Source organism: Corvus cornix, chromosome 5, assembly GCF_000738735.6.
Source record: "Corvus cornix cornix isolate S_Up_H32 chromosome 5, ASM73873v5, whole genome shotgun sequence".
Taxonomy (NCBI): domain Eukaryota; kingdom Metazoa; phylum Chordata; class Aves; order Passeriformes; family Corvidae; genus Corvus; species Corvus cornix.
In genome coordinates this window covers 32774463-32798404 of record NC_046335.1, presented here as the reverse complement: position 1 = coordinate 32798404, position 23942 = coordinate 32774463, and the positions used below count along the sequence as shown (strand labels likewise).

The following is a 23942-nucleotide window of genomic DNA, read 5'->3' as shown; positions in this document are numbered from 1 at the left end:
CAAATGATTCAAACTAGATTTGAACCACCTTGTGCTTGCAAGGCATTCTGTCTAATAATCTAGCTGGGGGCATAATATTAACTATGAAACACCTTTGAGACAGTCATGAAACATCATAAAGGATATTGGAAAACTTAATGTAAGGACTGACACATCATCTCTGGCCTTTCAGAAACCTTTTGAAATTTGAGAGTATAAATGGCTATGGCTCCATCTTTGGAGGAAACAAGAAAATATGAACCTCTCTCCTGCAGCATTTTGCTTGCAAAGGAGGTAATAAGATTGCAAGAAATTGGGTTGCACTGACTTAGTCTTATTAAGACTGTCAAGACATACTGGCAAGCAAGGCAAACTTTAGTTTCTTGGGCACAGCAAGAAACATCTTATGCTGCAAAGCCACTGACCTGATTTCAGGTGTTGATGGCTAAAAGTGAACTGGCTTTTGACAGCTCCCCTTCATCTGAGCAGGTGATGGCTTGGGGTGCATGGAGGTGAAGGCAGGTTGCTAATTGCCCTCTCAAGAGTGCTGTTTGGCAAACCTGCACTGTCTTTGTGTCATCAAAGAAAGCATCAGCTGGAATGGCAGCTTCTTGTCTCTGGCTTTGAAGGGAATTACATACAAGTGACAGAATCCCAAAATGCTCTTTTGCCAATTTAGTAGGCCGGTAAGGATTCATGGTAACATTTTTTCTAGAAAAAGAAGTAAGATACAAGGAAGGATGTAGAACAGGCTTGCACAGACAGTTAAGTTCCTGTTTGTTATTAAATGTTTTAATAGTGGTAGCTCAAAGAAACCTCAGCCAAGAGAAGTAAACCCTCCTGTTGCCGCAGCTAAGTCCACTTTACACCCCACAAGTTACCCTAAAAGTGGTCTCTCCCTACAACACTGCGCTAGAAAGTTCTCCCTTTGTCTAGATTCTGCTGGTCACTGGCCCTCTCCCCCCTCCCATCCCTTTTCCCATTGGCCCCTGTTATGTCACTCAAGCTTGCCTCTGCCCCCTAGTCCTCAGACTATCGGTTTTGGATGCTCTGCCCGCCTTTGGGAGTTTTCGATAAAACGGCGTGGGCGTTCAGTTTTGGGTTCTTCTTGCCTCTGTTCCCTTTGGGGTGTTGCCATTAAGCATCTCGGAACTGCAGGCAGAGAACCCCTCTCGCCTCTCTGTCTCCAGCTGATGCACAGACCGTGGGTGTGAGCGGCTGTTCGCAGCCACTGCGAAGGTGAGATCGGGGCACGCGTGGGCGCTGGCAGAGCGCTGCCTGAGCGGTGCATGAGGGACCCAGCGGGGACAAACGCGGCACCGACCCACCAGAGCCCTCCTTCCATACCCTCCTTTTAGACATGCAGGTGTACTCCTTCAACTGCAGCCTGAACTAAAGGTGCCAGATTGATTGTCTCACAGGCTGGATATTATGTACTCGAGCATATCCAGAATTTCCTTTAAAAGGAAACTTTTCAGTTACTGAAAAGATAATCTTTTAGATACACACTCACTGCCAAGTGGCAGAGTTCCCTTCCTAAAGCTGCAAACTAGATTAAATAGGGACTGAAAGCTGTGAATCTCTTATGCCTTATGTAGATAATTGAATTATACCTCCATGTAGTAACATCATGCTTAAGTCATAATACTGTTTAAAAGTGTTACTAGTATAGCTAGAGTAGGTCTAAGCTTGTTTCTCCTCAATTTTGAGTGCAGTGGGAGAACATAGCAATTTGCTACTGCAAATTGCATCATCCTATCATCCTTAGCTAATATCAGGTAAAACAACCATTACTCTTTGGTTTAAATATTTGCTCTGAGAGAGAAATTCAGAAGAGATCCCTAAAAAGAACCAATTAACTAAGTACCTCTAATGAGTTTCAGTAACATCCTAAGAATTATAAGGAACTACTATCCCATGGGAAAGAAAACAGAGCAGAATCCTTTGGCAAAGCATAAATCTCATTTTAATTGAGATCATAAACATGCTGACTAGCTAACCTAATTTTACTTCTGCATATAATACTGTGTGCTCTCCTTGCTTACAAAGTTTTAGCTCGTATTCATGTCATCAGTAGCAGTATTTAGTTTATTTCTAAATCAACAGAAGCCATTTTTTGCTACCACTGCTGCAAGAGAATTCGGCACAATAATAAGATCATATTAAAAATAATAGGAAACTAGTAAGTCTAGGGAATAAACACTTCAGGGGTAAGTAAATTGTTTAATCAGTCAGGTCTGTACATCTGCATGTAAAACACAATTTCTAACCTGTGCTCTGAGGGAACTGGGAGGGGAGGCCAGAGAGGAGAAGTTTTAAAATTGCCAGATGAAGCTGACACTTGAGTGGCTCTGTTGTTGTGGCCATTGGTAAACTAAAATCATGTATGATATTTAGGAAAAAACAACATTGCATGAATTCAGTTACCTTTTTTTTCATTTATCATTCTCAAACTGTGGCTGATTTTTGAGTACTTTTAAAAACCTTAGAAATTTTGATTTTTGTGATAACACCCTTTATACTTTTTCAGATTCGTCTTTTGCCTATTATAATTTTTCCTACTTCTTTTTCCATGCTTCTATCTTACTTGTTCCACAAATATTATCTATCTGCCTTTTTTCCATTGCTTCCTTTTCTAAATGCAAACAGATGCACTACATCTTAGCTTGATGATCATCTCTGCTTTTATTTTTTCTGCTTTGAGGTAGCACTTGTGGGATGAATAAGAACCTGCCTGGAGAATTGTCATTTAGTTAACAAATAAGGTTACTAAATTCCTCGTGTGATTGAAAAAGACAGGGAAAGGCAGATAAAGCAAAAATAAAAGTCTTGTATGGAGCCGTACAGCACTAGTGAGACATGATCATCACAACTGGAGATGTGCCCTCTCGTGGTCATACTGCTGCAAGAGCAATGCCTTGTTTTAATTAAGAGCAGGCCACTGTTCAGCCAGTACTTCAGCATTTTAGTTTGGTAAGACTGGTTTTAAAACACATGTGAGAGCCCTAAAGTGTGAGTTGGCTGGACAGTACAATGCTACAAGCAGAGAAACAGTTCGGAAAAAGTGAAGTTGTGTGTTGAACTGTCCACACAATTTTAGAGTACAGTTTTTGTGGCAGTATTCTGGAAATACAGATCAACTTTCCCTACTGAGACCTAAAAAGAACTCTATCAGATAGTTTGACTCCCAATGCTATGTATTGAATCATAAAGCTCAATAAGCAGACTTGGAAGACCTAAGATATAATGACAAGATTTAATTTCTTTCCAAATGTCAGATGTCATTTCTGATCTACAGTTGAATATAGATCAGAAATACAGATTTAGTCTGCAGGTAAATATTGTTGATTAGTTCCACAATTGATTCTTATTGAAATCAACAAGGTATTCTTGTTTTCTAGGATAAGGTACTCTGATTTAATTAGGAATATGCAATTATGTTACTCTTTGCATTTGAATAGATAGCACATTAATTTTAGAGACTGAATCCAAAATTGTCCATACAAGATGAAATAGCTACCTTCATTTTGAGCTAGGCATCACAACCCTGAGTCACTGCAATTTCTGCCAGAATCATAGTCCCTGGTGGCTCTTGCCACAAGTGTGCTGAAAGATGCAGAAAGCAGCATTACATCTGCTATTACACTACTAATTAAAATGTATTTTAATCCCCTAAAAATATCATAATAGCATTTTCATTCTCTGTGCTTACACATACCAATAGATACACACACAAGAGAAGATAGTTTTATCTGCAATGTAAAATCTCTGAAAGGGATCTCTGTGATGTACATTATTTCACAGAGCACCTTTTGTGCCCACTATTCAGGAACTTGGCCTTTGTGGCCAGTGCAGTCCCATAAAGGAAGTTGCAGTGGTTGAAACGTAACAGCCTTCACACTAGAAAGTGTGCTAAAGGTTATTAAATGACAAATACATAGATACTCACAAAACGCAAAGTCAGAAACTCTGTACCTTCATTTTTGTCCATCCCATGTGAATTTCTTCCAGGAGAACCATGTATTTCTTGTAAACATTGTCCCAGTCTGGGCGCAAGAACGAAGTCCTACTGCAGTCTCCATCGTAGTATTAGGGCAATATAGCAGGAAGACTTCCACTCAGTGTAAAATCCACAAGAGCACAATGCCATTTTCTGCCTATTATTACCCCAGTTGTATGTTTTGTTATTCTTGCTTGAGGTTTTTAGCCAGTGTCTGTCAGATTTCTCTCATTTTTTTCCCAGAGATCTCCAATCTTCAAAAAGACTTTGATTTCTGATTCTGCTGTTGGGGTCTCCTCCCCTGCCATGTAGCCCTGGGAGAGGGGCCCTGAGGGAACAGAGACGGGGTTTCCCTGCCCTGGTCAGCTCCTTCCCCACTGGTGGTTTGGTGTTTCCCTGCGCGGGCAAAGGACCCTCAACCCAGACTGTGAGAGTTCCTGGGCAGAGCCCGGCCATGCGGCTGGAGAAATAAACATCTCTCTGAAACATCTATCAAGAACCAGTCCATAGATACTTCTTTTCCACGGGACTCCTGGTTTGATACATCGTGTTACAGTATCCCCACTGTAACATTCTGCCACTCAGTGTGTGGTTTTTTTCCCCTCAGGGTTTAAGCTGGTTCATTTCATCAACCCATGTACCATCTCCACATAAATGTATATTAAATTATTCAAAATTATTGCAGTCTGGGGAACTCCTAGCCACCATTGCTGGAGGTCATGACCTTGCTGCTTCAGTGAAGTAGGTAACTCCTTGAGTCAGAGTCTCAGCACAGCCTTTTTTATTCTCTTTGAAAAGTGTTTTCTTCAGGCTGGGGTACTCCTTCCAACTTACTGCTGTACATACGCTCACCATATGCACACCAGTGGTACAGCAGCCTGGAGACACTGGAGCTTAAGGAGTCCTGTCTATATTTGCTGCTGCTCAATTGCCTTCCCTGCCAGCAGCCTGAAGGGCAGGAGAGAAAGGTCTAATGCATCTCTTTTTCCACATCAGTGCCTCTGGAAAATGTCCCCAAAGCAATCCTATGGCTATTTTTAGCAGCTGTGAAGCTTCTTACATCTTTACAGGACAAGATAGCAAAGCAAAAATTCCTTACTTCAAGTCTGAAGTAAGAAAAATCATCATAATACAAATTGTCTACTAAACCAAATTTCCATTTTTCATAAATATATCAGTAGAGCAGCTTGCTGTCAGTGGGTGGATGACTGCAATTACTGAATACTTCTAAAGAAAAATATCCTTCTATAGTTTTATTACTATGGATACTTTTCCCAATAGAGTAAAACAGTTCAGACTTACGAATCAACCAAAAAGATTTAAATACATGGATTTAAAATAAGACTGGAAGATAAGTGAGTAAGTGCTCCAGAAAATCCAGGCCATAATTCATATATCTTTGATTATGCACTTCTAAAGACGGGAAGTGCTCATTGAAGTTAATGAATATTTTGGTTCTTTATCAACTTGCGGATCAGAGCCTTGATATAAACACAGCTGGTGTGTGTTCAACGACATCTACTGCTTTGCCAGTTGTAGGATGTTATTTAATGAGATCTTCTGAGGATGTTTATCAAGTTAGCTTGAGTTTGGCAGAAGTAGATTATGTAAGCACTTTACAACAGAAACATACACAAAATATGCCTAAAGATTTAAACTTCTTCCCAAAAAATGCAATTTAAACATGAAGTTGTATATTGCATATTTCATAAAATATCATCATACTTATAAATTGGACGTGAAATTTGTGGGACATGGTTCATCTATGACAAAGAAGTAATTAAGATTTATATTTAGTTTCACATCATAGTACATCTCTTTGATTTGATTTTAAAATTCTCTTACTACAGATTACTATTTGACATCTAAGTTGTCCATGTGTGACTTCTATGGGAACAGTGGCCCTGCCTAAGATATTGCCGTGCCGTACCACGTGCTGCAGTGAAATGGATGATCCATAAACAGTTCAATGCTTTTTCAAAAGAAAATAAATTAACACACCTATTTGTGGAATTTCTCAGAAAAAAATTGGAGTTTGCTAGATCTCAAGGTTAGGCAATATAAGAAAAGTATGAAAAATATTCTGGATTGGGGTTTAAGTGGTTGCAGTCTGTTATCACAGGATAAATGCCATTTGATATTTATTTTAGAAGCACACAGAACAAAGGATAGGGAGATGCTGCCCACTGGTAGAATCAGCTGACGTTCGAGGTTTCCTGTTCTTAGGGGTTCCTGGCATCCTGTACAAACCTGCTGTCACCTTGATGCTGCCTCACAAAGGCATATCTACTTAGTTGTGGTTGGTAATGTTAAGGTGAAGGAACTAATGGATCAAAGGTGATGAATAAAACTCCCAATGCTCTGACTGGATGACTTGTGAGAAAGAAAGCAAGCTCACTGATAACTGTAAAGTGAAGGCCATTTCTGATGGGAGCACTAAATTTAGTCTTTACTGAATTCTGAGCCTAATATGCTGATGTTCATGTTCTTCATATGTCTAGGTGAATTGACTAAACTCCCTGCTTATTCCCACAGCCCTTGTAATGAAGATAAGGAGAAGGGAGTAGCCATTTTTGTGGGGAAGAGACAGTATCAAATTATTTTTAATATTACTAGTGGCATTATTAATGTTGGTTCTATTCATCTGAATGGGAACTTTGACTTTCAGGGAAACACGGGAAGGTTGTGCTGAGTGTGTTTGAAAATCCCACTGACAATGTGACTGTTCCGAGTGAGAAACTATTTATATTTATACTGTATCTCTGCTTCCGCATTACTCTCTTCTCTGGAAACGCAGCTCCAGTTACATTGCCAAGTTCCTACAAATCTGGACTGGAAGTGATGTTTGTAAATTAAATTAATGCTTCACCATCCACACATAAGTCTCCTTTAAGAAAATATTGCATTGCCTCAGTATGATAAAACTTAGTGTAGCTGTTCTCTCTGTTTTCTACTGGCCACTGCAACCTTCTGAGAAAACACTAATGAATTACTCAGAAAAGAGGAAAATGAAGTTTTATCATGTGAGAGGTGAAATACAGGAAACATTTCAATAAGGCAGTATTCCCTTGGCAACTTCTAAGCTTTTCTGTCTAATGCAGAAAATCAAAGTGATAGTTTCCGCACGTGCACAGGAAGGTATATGGGGTGGGACAGAGAAGAGGCACAGATACAAACTGATTTTAACATTTCGTAGTCATCGTTCTTATAAAGTAATAATTCCTTTATTCTCAGAGCGAATGCCTGATTTCAGTTTGCTCGTTTGCTTCCGTAGTTAGGAACTTTACTTTTTGTTCGAGGGAAACCCCAGCCGAGGTTGACGTGGCGGTGAAGTTTTCCCTTTGGCCACTAGATGCTTGCACAGCCCCACGGCTGTGGATGCTCGCGGCCGCCAGGCAGGAGCCGGGCTCTTTTACAATAAAAACAAAACAAAGAGAAGGCCTTAAGCTAGAAGAATACCAGGGAGAAACTTCCCAAAAAATCAAGAATTTCCAGAATCAAAGTCCGTGTACTGTCTTGATTTGGTCCATGAGTGCATACATGATGACACTCCTTAAATTAATAATCAGACTTTTTCTAAAGACTGGATACCACGTTTGGTGCACATAAAATGTTAGTTGTTCATTTTTCGTCACTTCAGCACATATACTCTGCCTTATTTATTGTATAAACCATATGAGCTCTGCATTCAATATAGAATTTTGTGTATGTCTTCATGCCATCTTCTGTGTTCACAGAATCCTCATTTTCTACCTGTGGTTAATAAACTTTCAACTTTTCTGGATAACACCTAGAAGGCCAGATGATCGTATTCTCATCTTGTGGAAAAGAAGCTGAGCCACAGAGGGTAAACCCAGCATTTCCCAGTGAAATTATATAATCACATATCCAATATAAGAAATCTGTTCTACAAACTTTGGTGCTCTAGAGCATGTTTTAATGCACTCTGTGTTCAAAGCCCAAGCTGGCTTTGGTTACTGCAAGGGCTCAGTACCTTTGCAGGATGCATCCCAGATTTGGGAGCCAGAAGGAACAGGAGTGTTTGTCCCCCTGTGATGCTGAACAGATGGGGTGGAATCTAGCTCTCCAGAGAAACCCTCAGTGGTCTTGGGTAGTCCCTTCCAGCTTTTCTTGACACCCGTGGCCTGGCCTGTCTGTTTGGGCTCTTCTGCAACGAATTATAGGACACGTTCCTGACACAAGGGCTGCTCTCGGTACCTAATTTAGAGGAATCGCTTCGAACCAGTGGCATACCAGACGTAGGAAACCGAGTGAGGTGTCAGCCCTATGCTACACCACGATCACATCACGGAGGGGCACTGTTGCCTTTGGTTAAAGCACCAGCCCTGGAAAATGAGCTCGGAGTGTAAAGAATCTCCGTCCCCAGCCCTGGCGCTACTCAAACAAGCTGCCCTACTCCATCAAGAGTGCACTACCCTGATATCCAGGAATATGTCAGAATTAGAGAAGTAAAGCCTAGTACTTGGGTTTTTAGCTCAGATTAGCACTTACTAACAGCTGTGAAATTGCCTCTGAGAGTTATCCACTCGGGACTAACAGAGACCGAGTCATTTTGCATTCAGTGACTACACGGTATGATTCGACTGATCTGAATTAAGGTAGAGATAACAAGCAACATCTCATTTCCAGGCTCTCATACATTCATTTCTCAAAGAGACACCAAACCTTGAATTTAACAAAACTGATTTATCCATATAATTTCAATCTCCTTCTGAGTGCTGCAGACAAATTCAGGCATCAGATCCTGATCTTGGTTGCGGTGATTGCGGAGTGAAAAAAGCACCAGTAGCTTCAACAGATTTTTATTACATTAGTTCCATTTGTGCTGAACTACCACAAAACTGTTCTAGCCTCGAAACTGGCAGCTTAGTTACATGACTCTGAAGGTCCTGGTCACTGCACCAGAAACAAGATTACAGAAGGCTTTTCCACTTAATGGCACTTCTTCCAGTTTGTACTTCTGGCATGAATATTCTTTTAAAATAGCTCTCTGAAGGCAATTAAGGAAAACAAAAAAATAAGGAGAATAAAGAGACTGTCATTAGTAATCCAAGAAGGGTTTCATTTCTGAGAAAGGATTAACAATGAAGACAAAGAGCAGAATGAGAAGGCAATTGCTGTTGTCATTATCAGCAATTTCTTCAAATTAAGTTGGCAAGTCTTGTATTCAGTGTGCAATATTCATTGTGGATTGGCATTTGAAAAGATTTGTAAGAATTAAAAGTAAGTCTTTAGAGCAAAGCAGCAGCAATATGGTCTTGGTTTGTGACCTTGGGTAAATTCCATCAGGACTTCAGTGCAGCTCTAGCCATGTAATATATCACTTGGTCCTGGGGAGATCCTGTATCTTTTCTCCTGATCCCTCAGGGAAAAGTCAAGCCCGTGAAGTTTTTTGCAGACCAGCCAAAACTTTGCTTTCTGCTTTGCAGATCTGTATAGAAACAACATAGCAGACCTCTGCAAAATTAAATGAGCAGCCTGGTTCAGAGTGAAGGAAACATTAATAATAATATTAGGGTGAAAGAAATTGAGCTGGGAATGTCCTTCTTTGCGATAGTGAAGAGCTTCACCATGTAATGGTGAGTTGTGATAGGGATGGCCAAAGAACCTCAGCTAATTCATATAATAATAGGATTTGCTTGGTGGGGAGCTTCCTCCAGTGAGAGGAACGAAATGTCACTGAACATGTGGAATTTCTAAATGAAAAACTATGGTACAATATTAACATTGTTTCCTTCAGCTCATATCATCACGCAAATATCATCAAGGAGATGGAAAATGTCAGGGTGTGGCCTGTGCCCATCCTTCATGATCTAAGGTACTGCCCCAAAACAATGGGCTGGTGGCTCCTCAAATCTGCCTTTCCCTGTCTTTGCCAAGAATGCACTGGAATACCTTAATTTCATCCTGATGCAGAATGAGAAAACTGCATAAAGCATCCCAGATTGTGAGATTAGTTCAGATCATGTAATCAGGAAACCTGATGTCTTTGTCCTTTAGTATCTTCCAGCTTTGCTTAGCCGAGGCCGCTGTGTTCAAAAAACAAAACGAGACCTTGCTATTGTCATTCAGCCTCACACTTGCTCCTTGCAGTGCTTCTCTTGGCATTTCCCACCATTCTTTCATGTCCTGCATCTCTGCTGCTCCTGCCTCTTTCCCCCTCTGCTTTCCCTGCTTTCTCTCCTGCTTTTGTCTGCTGCTCCCCACTGTGCCTCTGTTAATCCTTTTGTTGTGTCCCTCATGCCGGTGCGAGCACCAGTCCCCTGTCAGCCTCCTCTGCTCTTCCTGCTCCTTCTCGCTGTGCATCCAGCCACTTCCCCTCGTATATCTGCCGCTCTGCCATGCACAGCTGCTGCTCTTCTCCCCACCTCCACCACTCCCGCTGCTGCTGCTGCTCCAAAAACAGTTTTGACCAGCTCTACCTCCAAACAATGAGGCTTTGACCTCTTTCCCCTGGGAGAAGATTTCACAGCCAAACACGTCTCACTGGCAGGAGCTTTTCCTGATATTCAGCCTGTTTCCTTCTCCCATTGCTCCTACTTAAATCTCTTTATATTGAACTAACAGCTCATGCCCCAGGCTAGGTGTTTTACCCCTCCTTTTCTGCCTGTTGCAAAGAAGGGCTGGATACAGATAGTGTGGCCAAAATGAACAGGGACACACTCCTAATATGCAGCTCTGTCTGTCCAAGTAAGCAAGCTCCTGTTGTACCCAGAAGGAGCAGAACAAACACTCTTACCATAATGAAAAATAGGCCACATGCCTTACAAAAATTCACCAAGGGCCAAATCTTGATCAGTTTTTATTCATCTGAAGGAAAGATACTCTACGGACAGCTGTGTCAACAGCCTGTGAGCCAGGGGCTGAGTGAATCTGAGCTCCTGAAGGGGAACAGCGATCTGAAATAGGTGAATAAGGCCCAAACAGAGTATGTTTGGATGTGGAGGGAGAGGTTTGAACCGAGGAGGTAGAGGAGAAAAACACTGGGCTTCCACAGAGTGCAAAAGCAGGAGACACTGAGTTTAGTTAGTGCAAAAAAAAAAAAAAAAAAAAAGGGAAGAAATAAAACAGACCGTATGGAAGGGAGAGGGGTGGGAGGGGGCTTCAAACAGCTGGATGTGGGCTGAGGTGCATTAGGTGACCTGCAGTGGGATGACAAGGGTTGAGTGGGGCTAAAGATGAACGCATCCCACACACACAGTGAGGTCAACAAATTGTGGAATGACTGAACAAACTGTGAAGAGACTTGTGTTTTAAGGGTGAAGATTGTGTTTTAACAAAGTATGAGAAAAGTTCTCAGTTGAAGAGGAGAGTAAGACTGATACTAAATCTCCATTTTAGAAACTTACAGTTTCTAAGGCAGCCAGCCGATGTCTGTATACCTGTCTCCATGGCTGGTGTGAAACAAGTGGTCATCTACCCACACGACCACTGAGACTCCTCCTTGCTAGGCTCAACACACATGCCAGGGATAGAGAATGCAGTTTTCCTGTGTAGAGAGAGCCAACTGAACTGCTGAAGAAAAGCAGAGATTTTCTGTGCCTTCCTACCCTCCCAGCTGCACCTTCTGGACACTTATGGGCTCTGGCACTTGTTCACACCTTTCATCAACTGATCTCATTCACTAAACTATCACAAACATATCCATTCTTTTTTTGTGATCAGTTTTCTGCTGGCTTAGTGAATTGGTGCATAGCAAGGGTTCAGAGAGCATAATTTTTAAATCACGAACTACAGGTGCTTGGGCACAGGATAATGAAGATGAAGGGAAGATGGAGCATTATTTTTCCTCATCAGAGGCAGGACTTGAACCTAGCTGAGTGTACACAGCACTATAACCTGAGTGAGCATCTTCTTCTTTTTCTCAGGTGTTTTAAACTATGCCAACCAATATGTTCCCATTAGCACGTTGTAAGGGCTGCTCATTTTCCTAGTCTAGACAGGCCTTTTCAGCAGACATGCAGATCTGCCTTCAGGCATTTTGTCAGGGCAATCCTCAAAAGCACCTTTCAGAGGCTCAACAGACAACTTCAGATGCCAATTTGGAATCTTATTCTTGGTGGTTAAAATAGCTTATTTTGGCCAGTCCAAAAGCTAAATTATTAATACCAGATGAATTAATAGCAGTGAAAACTGCTCATTAGAAATTATAATGGCATGGAACACCATAACAGATCCCCTATAGTGTAAATCAACCTGGTCCCATTTATTTAATGAAGCTACAACTGCTTACAGCAGCCAAGGACCTGCCCTAACATTTTCATGCTTTTGCATGGACCTAACATACCATTGCAACCTTCTTGCTCAATTTTTCTGCCATTCTTATAATTTTTCCCTTAGAGGGCTTCTTTAGACATAGCAAAGACTGCTTGGTAATTTTTATGTCTAGCCTCCTATTTCCCTTGCTACTCCCCCATGCAGTAATTTGTGTGAGGAGAAGGTAAATCAGAGCCACATGTTCCCTTTATAAGCCTGAGATAAAGGACAGCAGCAATATCGTTTGCTGTGAATTCACTGGGATTAATCAAAATGCTGTTAACTATGGAGAAGATCACAGTATCAGCATGCTTCCTCTGTTTTGCCTGTTACTTTGTTGGGGAAAGCTCAGTTTCTTCTATCGATGTAAGATGCAGCTGAGAGTGGTGCATCATGTCCTGGGCTTCCTAGGCAATAGGCCCATCACCCTCCAAGAGGCTGGCACAATTAGATATGCCATACTCAGCCAACCAAATATGCTGTACCTAATGAACGCACTAGCCGAAGGTATGGAGAACATACAAATATTTTAAATTTCTTGGTTACTCCCATAACAAAAAGAGCTAGTCAAAATCAGAGTTTAGTTTGTTAATGAAAAAATAGGAGAGGGGGATTACATTGTGATTTTTTCTAAGTAAACTGTAATAGTCATGTAAATGTGAACACATGACATTTTTATTTTGAAGTGCCACCATTGTAGTGTGCGTGTATGTCTCTAATCTCTTTTGTCTCCTGTATTGGAGAGGGAGTTGTGTATTGCTTGCATCATTGGTTACATCCCACCAAGGGAAATACAGTCCAGGCAGTTTCTGCAGCTCTACAACAAAGATGGGCATTATTACTGGATCAAAGAAAAACCTCCTTTATTAATATCACATCTAGGGTCCACCAGGCCACAACAAAGAACCATGATCTATTCCAATGAAGTCAAGAGCATCACTGTGGAATTACATGAGTGCAGACTAAAACACTTGGTCTTATTCTGGCTGTTTTATCTGTTCCCAGTTACTCTAATTAGCACTTCCCTGAGGACTGATTAATCCACCTATCTCTAGCTGAAGAATGCAAAGCTGACTATTTGAACAGAAATTTAATGTTTCCCACCAGATATTTTTAGGAACTATTTATTTCATGCCACATTTCCTTCGTTTTGCATCTATGTTTGAGTTATATATGTGCAAAAAAGTGTGTGTGTCCTGTGCTTATATCTATGCTGGAAATAAATTCACAGATCATTTTAGCATTTCAGGTAATGCTCTTACACTAGAGCTGCTGGGCAGTGCTTGTTTGTAACACGTTTCCTTAAAATCAGTGTTTTCCAGAGTGTTTCAAGAACTAATTATCAATAACATTTAATGAACACTCAGCACTCCTGGACTAGTCAATTGTACCACCTGTAGGCACATGGCTTCAAAGATGACTCCTCTGCCACATTAGGAGTGTTGGAGGGACTTAGGCATTGTTGATATTGGTACTGGAACAATTTTGCCCAAATCAATGCTGCTATATTCATCTCAAGCTTAGAGACTCGGGGGATGTTTTCTCCATTTCATTTTGGGCTCTGAGATGTGCAGTGCTTTGCTGAAGCTTCTAGCATTGAATCTCAACAAATGATACCTGAATGTGTTGCTTTGAAGACAGAAGAAATTCTTACATACAGTGGGACCTCTTAATACTTCTCTAGGGCACTTCCATCACCTACCATAACTTTGCTCAGAGCCACCATGCTTTGCTGTAGGCTTTGTTTGATGGAAGATGCTGCACCTGAGGTACATAAACATGTGACTTATCAACATAAATATCCCCCTTTCAGCAGGAAACTAACCATAATTGCAGTGTAAAACCCACACCAGTATTCCAACCAGTTGGTGTAAATGAGGATAGGGACACATCAATTTACAACACAAACAACTGGGCCATGAACAGAAGGGTGCCAGCAGCAGCTGCACAGTTCTTACCTGTCAAGCAGTCACCCAGCACAGCCCAACACAAATGTGAGGTGGCTGCCTTTCCTCCTCCTCCCAGGACCAAACAGTTTCAGGTTACTCCATGCTGGCTGTGGGCAGGAGTATGTCTCTGCACTGGAAGTTTCACAGGCTTTGATGATTTAATATGTCTGTACCCTGAGGACAGGACTAGGTATTCCTGGTTTTCAGTCACAACCTCTGATCTTTTAAAAACTTGGTTAGCTCTTCTCTGCTCATTTCCTTTCCACCTTGCTGGCTTAATCCAGGCTTTGGTCAGGTGAGATGGCTCTGGGAAGCTTTCCCACTGTGAGATAGCTACTCCATTACCTCTGTTACTGTGCATTTGTTTAATTAATTGCTCATTTTGTTCCTGTGCTGTTGTGCTGGCCCAGTGCACTTACGGTATGCATGAGTGCCTAAAAGGTGATGAGGCTCCTAGGGATGACTCTGTCCCTTTCATTTATTTATGGAAGTTGAGCACATGATCCCTTATAAATTGCAGGCACCACTTGCTCAGCCTGACTGTAGATACAGTGCCACAGGCTCCAGCCCCTCTCAGCTGGCACTGACGGCAAGCAAGGATGGCAGCAAGGACCATGCTGCAGAGAGCAGGACTGATCAGCCCAGATCAGGAAAGCAATTAAACTTTATGTGGCATTTGAACTGTGGACCTGGAGGTGCACAAAATAGCCTTTGGCCACTCTAAGATCTTTTTTTTAAGTGCTGTGACTACTTAACAGAGGTAATTGTAAGAGCACAAATCAAGGGTTCTGTTATTCCTCAAGAGGCCAACATTTATCACAGCAGACTTTAAAATTAATTTGAAGCATAGATATTACGAGAATTTACATGGCAAATGACTTATTGTCAACAGGCAATGTAGCAGAAGCTTTAGCAACAGCAGCTGAGACAAGCAGCCTCATCAGTATATGGGCTTATATTTAAGCACTGAACTATGGCAGAAGCTGACAGATGTTCCTTCTGGTAGAGTGCCGGCTTAAACAGCCCAAACCGATGGTTCTTATCCCTGAGCTGCTCTTTCAGATGTGCCTTGGTCAGTCTGGGTCACCATCCAACCCCACAAACAGCTACAACGAAAAAGGAGGAGGGTATTGGCACAGGGTGGGAAGGAGAGGGGGTGTGAGGGCTTGAGCCAGCAGTGCTGCTAAAAGCCATCCTTGTCAAACTAGGTTCTAGCAGTCTGAAGCCCTGGGATCTTTGCTCCTTTTCTGCCTAGAGACAGCTTTGAAGGTTGCTCGAGCGTCACACTCGGTGTTTCCAGGCACACTTCATCCACTGTCCCAATCTCTGGTGTGTGAGCAGGGAGTGGGTATAGTGGGATATTGTAGGATATGCTGCACCTGTGTAAAACACAGTCAATAGATGTTTCACTAATGTATACTTGGAGGATGGGATGAAGGAAGGTGACAGTTGTCCTCCATAGTAGATCAGTGTGTTGAGGGAGTCCACTGAGGCACAAAACCTTCCCTGCCAGGCTACCTCAAGTCCAGTGCAGAGAATTTATTGTCCTGGATCCAGGCCCAAGGAGTGCAGCTTTGGGTCTGCTGCTATTTGAGTAGTCTGGGACCAACAATTTACCTGTAGTTCACTTTTCACCATCTGTTAAACATCTTAAGACAATTGTGCTGAATGTCAAACATGTTGGATTCTGTATCAGCTGGGTTGTAATTAATGAGTGGCTATGATGTGGCTGTTGGAAGACTTCCACAAAAATTGGAGCTTCTTTTATCCACAACAACTCTGCTCCCCCTATTCATCCTCTGCACTTTCCCCGTGGGTATGTGTGGCTGAATCACACAGCGCTGATGTGGATTTCCTTGTTCATAAGCACTGCTTTTGTCCAGTACAAAAAGGAGATGCCGAAGAAGGTTGTTGACTTTGTGTAATTTCTCTGAGGTGCTCAGATACCGAGTTGCTGAGCACATTCTTGATAGATGATATTAGATAAAGGAGTGAGATCAAATAGCAGTTTTCTGTTACTACCTTCCAGACAGTTGAGATGGAGCTAATATGATGGGCATCTTGGGAACACCTAAGAAAGATAGGTCACTGAGAATCAACTAAATAAACCATTCTCTCCTCCTAGAACTGTGCAGACACTGTCCCCCATCCCATTCATCTCTTCCCTATTCCCGAGACACCGCAGTCTGGATCTCTAAGTATAATATTTCTGGCTCCTTTTTTTCTTCTTGCAGTGGCTGTTGGAAAACTGGATTTAAAGAGAAGTATGTAGCAAAAAAAGCAAATTTGTAGTTATGAGACTTTAAAAATTCACTAGCAAAAATTCTATCCTTTTTTAAAATTAGCAAGGATGATTATTCTAATTCCAGGATATTTGATTGGAGAGCTAGAAAACTTGCAAAGTATTCTTCTGCTAACAGATTGAACTTGACAATGTTTTGTGAACTAATCCTATGTCTTGGAAAGGCTTGGATATATATTTTGTTCAAATGAGTGGATTCCACAGAATACAAGTTGTCAGTAGCCTGTTAACACTAAGTAAGTTCAGAAGAGTACTGCTCTACTGGGATTTAAATCTTTATCTCAGCAGTAATACTTGCCGTCTAATTTTGATCAATGGTTAGAAAGCCATTACTTACTTCCAGGAAAACCTTCACAAAAGCTGTCGCTGGAATTATTTTTTTCTGAAATGCTTGAAAGAATTTTTGGGAAAGATGTGAGGAAAAGATGGAAAATCTAGTCTTCCTGCATGAATACAAAATACTAGAGAAGCATTTCAAACCCTTTCATTCAGAGACATCCCAGGTCATCCTCCTCTTCTTTCCTGTTCCCCTTGTATTCCCCTTGTTCCCCAGTAAAACCTTTGATACTGCCTCCCATGGCATCCTCCTGGATACACTGGCAGCCCATGGCTTGGGGAGGTGCACTGCTCATTGGGCTAAGAGATGGCTGGATGGCCAGGCCCAGAGAGTGGTGGTTAATGGCGCTGCATCCAGTTGGTGTCTGGCAAACAGAGGTGGTATCCAGGGCTCAGTATTGGGACCAGTCCTGTTTAGTATCTTTATGGACAACCTGAATGAGGAGACTGAGTGTCCCCTCAGTCATTTTGCAGGCAACACCATGTTGGGCAGGAGTGTTCATCTGCTGCAGGGTAGGAAGATCCCTCTGCAGAGGGATCTGGACAGGCTGGGTCACTGGGCTGAGACCAATGGTATGAAGTTCAACAGGGCCAAGTGCCGGGTCCTGCACCTGAGTCACAACAACCCCAGGCAGTGCTACAGGCTGGGGGAAGAGTGGCTGGAAAGCTGCTCAGCACAAAAGGACCTGGGTGTGCTGGTTGACCCTCTCTGCAGAGGAGGGTGATTACAAAGGCTTCTGCTACTTTCTTGAAGAAGAAGGACACTTTGTGCACCACAAACTTCTCTTGGAGTTCCTTCTTGAGACAAGTCTCTCTGACTTGAAGATTAGCACACAACAGAGGCCATGCCAGCAGCAGAGCAAAGAAACATCCCCCTGCACTGAGCTAGTGCAGTACCAATGTCATTAGTTATTTGAAGAAATTGCCAGTCAGAGTAGCCATATGTCCTTAGACTGTGACATTTCTGAGGCTGTATTGCTGTCTGTACCACTCAGAGCTGCAGTACCAAAGAATAAAAGTATCTCTAAAATCATGTCATCCAGCTCTTTACAGGGATGCTCAACGCTGAAGTGAGCAAGAGGAGATTTCTAGAGTCTCTCATCTCCTGTGGCATCCCTGCTTCAGAAATCCTAGAATCCTTTCCTCTGGAGGAAGCTTCTGGCTATCCTTGGCATCACTGAATGATCCCTTTGTGAACTTGTGTCTAGGTCCTGGACCAGTGCCTGGTTTTCAAATCCCATATACTTTGTGCTACAAGGGGTGTCCCTATTGACCCTGGAGTCTCTGTTCCACCTCAGGCTGAGACTACAGAGGTTTCGGCCAGAAACTTCTCCATTACCTCTCCAGTAAGAGTCAGTTCTTCCGATGAGACCTGGTCTCCAGAAGTTCCCGATGTGGCGGTGTGCATTCCAGATTCCACTTCAATTATTCACATGGGACTGCTCTGTGCTACTTGCTGCTCAGACAGCCTCTCTCTCTCACTTTTCTTTTAAATAAGACATGCTCTCCTCTGACCACAGAGAAAGGTCTCAGGAGCTGACATGTATTTACTGTAAGTGGCGTTCTTGGTCCTACCCTTTTGAGAAGGAAATCTGTATCAGCTGCAACCCCAAAGACAGTTTTAGTGGAGCGCACTAGGAGAGACTTTCACCATTTGAATTGATTTGTCAATTAAACAAGAGCAAATCTAGAGGCCTTTGTCCCTCGGACTTTGGGGACCTTAGGGCTTGCAACTGAGCTTTGAGGCATTTATATTCTGTAGGTTTACTATACAGTGTTTTCTGTTTTAAGAACACAAGGGCCCTGTCCTTGTAAAGCTGCTTTTTGTGCTGAAGGATTTGCTGTCCTTGACCCTGAGAATCCAAACCAAACTGTTCCAAGTCTGGTCTTAGGACTGCTGCTGGTTCCTTGTGACCTGTCAGAAGCACTTTGCTCTTGTGCTCACACCCCTCAGAGAAGATCGATGATTGGCATCTGCACAGGAACCCTGCGAGCAGCAGCCAGCACTGTGCAGCACGGCTGGGGTTACTAAATGTCCAAATGGTCAGACAGAGAGTCTTTCTGGACTACTAGAAATTATGTGATAGACTAATTAGAGATGACATTTAGAAAGGATCTTCCATTATAGTCCCAGAAAGTCTCAGATTTCACCTATAAAAGGGGTGCTCTGACTGGCAGCTCAAGGGCCACACTTTGCCCACAGAAAATTCTTTTGCTTTGCTGGAAATGGGGAACATCTGCTAGTACTGCACGCATGGCCCAGCAGCTGAATGACCCCTATGGTGCCTGTACATAATCAATTATTAAGAGTCAGGGCCTGCCACTCTTGTAACCACATGACCAGCAAGGCAGGTTGTGGGGAGAGGGCTACAGAGGGATTTAGCCAGGATCACCTGGAAAGGCTGTATTGTCCTACCCATGGCTAGCATGTGTGGGGGAGCACACAGTTTGTTTTACACTAGACTGCTGGGTCAGACAGGGTCGGCAAGACAGTAGATCATGCAGGTTTTAACTGCATTCAAATCCTGCAGAGCTTTGTAGGAGACAGAAGGGCAGACTGGCATCAGCTGTATCAGTGCTGATAGCACTGGTTGGCTTTCTTCTGTGTAGTAAGGGATTATTTGCACTAAGAGCAGCTACTATACATAAGCTGGGAAAAAAAGGTGCATTTTAATACACCAAGCCCAGACACAGCAAGTCCTGGTTTTGTCAAACATCTTCACAGCTGCTTTATAGGCACTCACTTTTGAGTTCCTGAGCCCCGATTAGATGGCCAACGCCCCAGAGCAGCTGATAGCTGGAATGAGATTTACAGCAGCCAGGGTGCTGAGCAGGGGAATACCAAAGGAAAGCAGGAAGGCTGAGATGAATGTGGAGCCTTATTGTTCCCTATAACTTAAGTATTTGAGTGGCCTTGAGTTAGGTACCTGCTTCTTACAATGGGTATTAATGGACCCCAAGTTATTTCATAAGAGTAGTCATCCCTCTGGACACGAGTAACTGGCTCATCAGGCACGTACTTCACATTGTAACCAACGTAATCATTAGAGCAAAGCACAAGATAGAGCAGCTGTAATCACTTTCATTCAAAAGCAAGGCTGGAAGATGAGAGAGCCACATGCCTCGTGTGTCATTGCTGGTGGATAGCTACCACACCAGGGAAATGTCAAGAAACAAAGAGGCATCCTTGAATCCTGGTCTTGCACATCTTCACAGCTCCTGCAAATTCTGTTACATTAAGCATGGTGTAGCAGGAGCCTGGCAGTGACTCAGAGTGTGTGAAAGCCATCATGCCTGGTAGGCTGTGTGAAGTTCTTATTCATGTCCCTTCCAGGACACCTGTAAGTTAGTCATACTGTGAACAAAGGCACACATAAGAAAAATTAAACTCTTGGAACAACTTTTCCTAAATTTCCATCTCTTCAAAGTCTGTGTGTATAGTCAGTCTTGTTTAGGTTACACATGAATAGCACAGACTCATTTGTAACACTCTGTACTCTTTGTAACACTTTGTACTGCACACCTGCCTGACCACATAACCACACGACCTCCTTGCACCTCTGCTCTGGCCATCTCTGGCTGTTCTAGCTGAATCACAGCACCAGCTTTGCTAACAGTGTGTTTTCACTGTGGTTGTATGAGGGAGTAGCAGTATTAGCAATGCCAAAAATCTGGCAGTCAAGAACAAAGCCACAAAAAAGCAAAAGTTTGCTTTAAAACTATGTTTGTAAGAAGTAATAACTGTGTAGTAGGATTCATTCTACCTGACTTCTTGCAGTTAAGTATTGAGACTTCCTTCCAAGCTTTTCTCCTCCACCACCATGGTTAGAAATAATATTTTGGTCCATGCTCTGGGTGTGCCAGAAACCACTAGATATCTAGAGGCTCACAATGAATTGTTTAAATTGACAATGTTGTTCAGCTGTTTATAAGACTATCTGGCATTTAAACCCAGTGCATGAAAAAACCTGAAGTGGGTAGAAAATGCTGTCAGACCAGAATGGTAGCTGACTTTGCAAAGGTGTAAAGTGCAGTGAAGGATGAGTGGTGCCAGCTGCCTGCATGGTCCCTTGCCTGCCATGGACTTCCTGTGTGGCCCTGGGCAAGTCACATGGCTTCCTTGGGCTTCAGTTCCTTATCATTGTAAAAGATAGAGCATCTGCTCACTGCACAGAGGAGCTGGGGAGATAGACATGTTACAAGGGAGATGTGATGAGGCAGTAGGGTTTCTAAGATTTATTCTCCAGGGTCAAAGTAATAAAGAGCCTCCAAAGTATTGGTTAGCCTCCATTCAGAAATGGAAATTGTTTATCATGTTAAAACTGTTCCAGGAAACCAAGATATTAAGTAAAATACTTCCCTTCCTCCATCTCCCATGCCCTCCCTCAAAAAAAAAAAAAAAAAAAAAAAAAAAAAAAAAAAGCTGCAACTTGAAAGTGCTAAAATGCCTTATGAAATCTCACTTGTCTTTTTCATCAGCCTTCCCTTCAGGTCTTTGCACTTCATGGGAAATAGCTCCACAGGTCTGCAGTGCTGCCTTAATTCAGTTGAGATATTAGTGATACCTTCAAACAGTCTGGCTGGTCTCCTTGCAGAGAAGAGAGGCTAGGCTCTGCCAGTGAGACTGCCTCACAAACCTCAGCTCAGGAAGTAGCTCCGTCTGAGCAGAGCCAGGGACCCCGTGCCTCACACCATCACTCAGGGTCTGGCTGCCTCAGAGCTCACCTTACCTCCTGTCAGCGTCTTTCACTTCTCCCCATGGATCTGCAACGAAGCTGAGTTACAAACACAATAAAGATGGACCTAAAGGAGAACCAGACCATGTTTTGTAATCAACCCTCCAAAAATTTTGTGGGTTAACAACACGGTTCCACTTTTGACTCATCTCTAGAAATGAGCCTCCTTTCTTTCTGCCAAAAAAGGTGACCTGCCAGCCAGTCTGACGCAAGGTAATTTGTCCTGTTTATCTGATGACTTCGATAAGGCATAGAGATTACTGCTCTTCCTTTATCCTAAAGTACCAAGTTGTTTATATGCTGTAATCCCCAGTGATTTTTTTTACAGTGAGAGCTTGAATGTGACAATAATTTGGAGAAAAATCTTAGTTGTAAAACTAAAAAAGCACTTTAAATATGTTCTTGGTGTATTTTCTTCCAGCTTGCACATTATCCCTAGTCCTGGCCCCTCTCAGCAGTCACGAGATAAGCTTCGAAGAAACAAGGTTGTTGATTGACGGCTCATTAGAAGTTGCAAGAGCAACAAAAGGGAGCCTGCAGCAGCCGGAGCTCACCGCCTGCCTGGCCATGAGGACGCTGGTCAGCACTGGCCTGAGAGGAACAAAGACTGCGGGAGACACTGGAGGAAAACAACATGAAATTTTCATGGTGTGCGAGAAAGGCCAGGTGTAATGGATCAGGGCCAAAGCCTCCCCTGCCCCCACGGCCCCGCCACATAGACTGACTTTCTATATATAGGCACTCACGGAGAGCATAGGGTGTGCCACACGGCACGTACACGCGTGCACAAATCCAGGGCACCCTGACTTCTCTATGCCAGACTGAATTTATCTGTCAATCCATTTAGAAATGAAAGGTTCCAAGTACATAGACTGTTAATATCTGTACATATTAGATGTCACAGCTCCAGCCTTAGATAAGGTCACACACTGAGCCAAACTCACCCCTGCAGTGTAAGCTGGGCAAGGCTTACTAGGAGTGAATTTGGCTTAATGTGACTGCCTGTAGTTATGTTTGTTTTTACAAATCTTGTTTATCCCTCGTGTAAGCATTTCCTCATAGTTAGGAGGCTTCTACCAGGAACATGCCAATCCACCTTCGACCCACAAACTAGGGTGTCTGTTTCTTTAGCTTCCCGCAGGGGTCTTCCAAGCCCCCTGATTCAAGTGCTGAAGGGCACTGGTGACAGCCTTCCCTCAATCCTCTAAGTGCTAAACATTAGAGACACATTCATAACCAATTGATGCAAAGAAAATTAGCCTTTGCCCTTTGTATACAGTGTCATCCGACAATAGTTACAAATGAGTTTTAGTTAAAATTTTTCAGTAGAATCTTTTTGCTCAAATTCCCTCTTTTCCATGCTGAGGAGAATTCTGTTTGAGGTCTAGGTAGGTGTGCTTGATGTCAAAAATCATATTTTAATTCTAGTAGGTCACTTAGACTTCTTCAGTAATTACTCAAATAAGCACAGTTATCTGTCCTATCTAGTAGTTATCTAACTTCCAATTATGTGCTTTTCATGAATAGTCAAATACATGGCTTTAAATTTATCTCTTATAAGCTTTCATACTAGTAGAAATTCACTATGCAAGTGGATCAAAATGCCTGGAATATGCTTTTTTTTGGGGGGGGGCATTTTAATACAATAAATATATGCAAAAACGTTTGTGGGATACTCCTAAATGTGGAACACCCTGGAAAAATACTAGACTTGAACAGAAAATTAGGTTATAGAGGTGGGGTGCAACAAGTTGCTGTTAGATTATTTAAGTTCAGAAACTCACATCCTGCTGGAATTTAGGTAACACTTCTGATTGTTTTAAGACTTTACAGGTTGAGGAGAGCCAGTATTTTGTGAAATGAATAAAATTACACCATAGACATTATTATGCCATGGGATTTACTGATAAAACCTAAATCTATTACTTCTGTTCTGCAGTAAGCATAGCTTAATATTAAATTCCCTAAACCTAGTAGTGTTATGTGAGCATAAAATTGGGATAAACACAGATATAATCTAGAACTTGACTTCAAATTAAGAAAATTACCTTTCCTATAATACGCAATAACCATTTTCATATCTTTAATATGTTTTCTGCTTTCATAGAGTTGTAAGGGTACTGCTTAAAACTGAATCTTTATTTTAGCAATAGAAAGTCTGAGTCCTGAGCCAGGCAAGGTGATTTGCCTAAGATTGCCTATGGATTAGTTTTGAGCCATGTTTCATTCCTTTGTTCTGCCTTCTCCTTCTGCCAGATCTAATTTTGCTTCCACTTAAGAATTTAATTTACTGGTAGTTAGCTCTTCAGAAAAACTTCCCAAGTGTTATTTGCTGTAAACCACAATAAATAATAAGGATTGAA

The 23942-nt window shown here is 42.3% G+C and overlaps 1 long non-coding RNA gene across 1 annotated transcript; it reads left to right on the top strand.

Annotated features, from left to right (window-relative positions):
* Positions 1 to 1053: 1053 nt before the first annotated feature.
* LOC109144166 lies at positions 1054 to 23942 on the top strand. The gene is made up of 2 exons (XR_002044754.3): positions 1054 to 1218; positions 22001 to 23942. It is a non-coding gene; the product is annotated as an uncharacterized LOC109144166 (long non-coding RNA).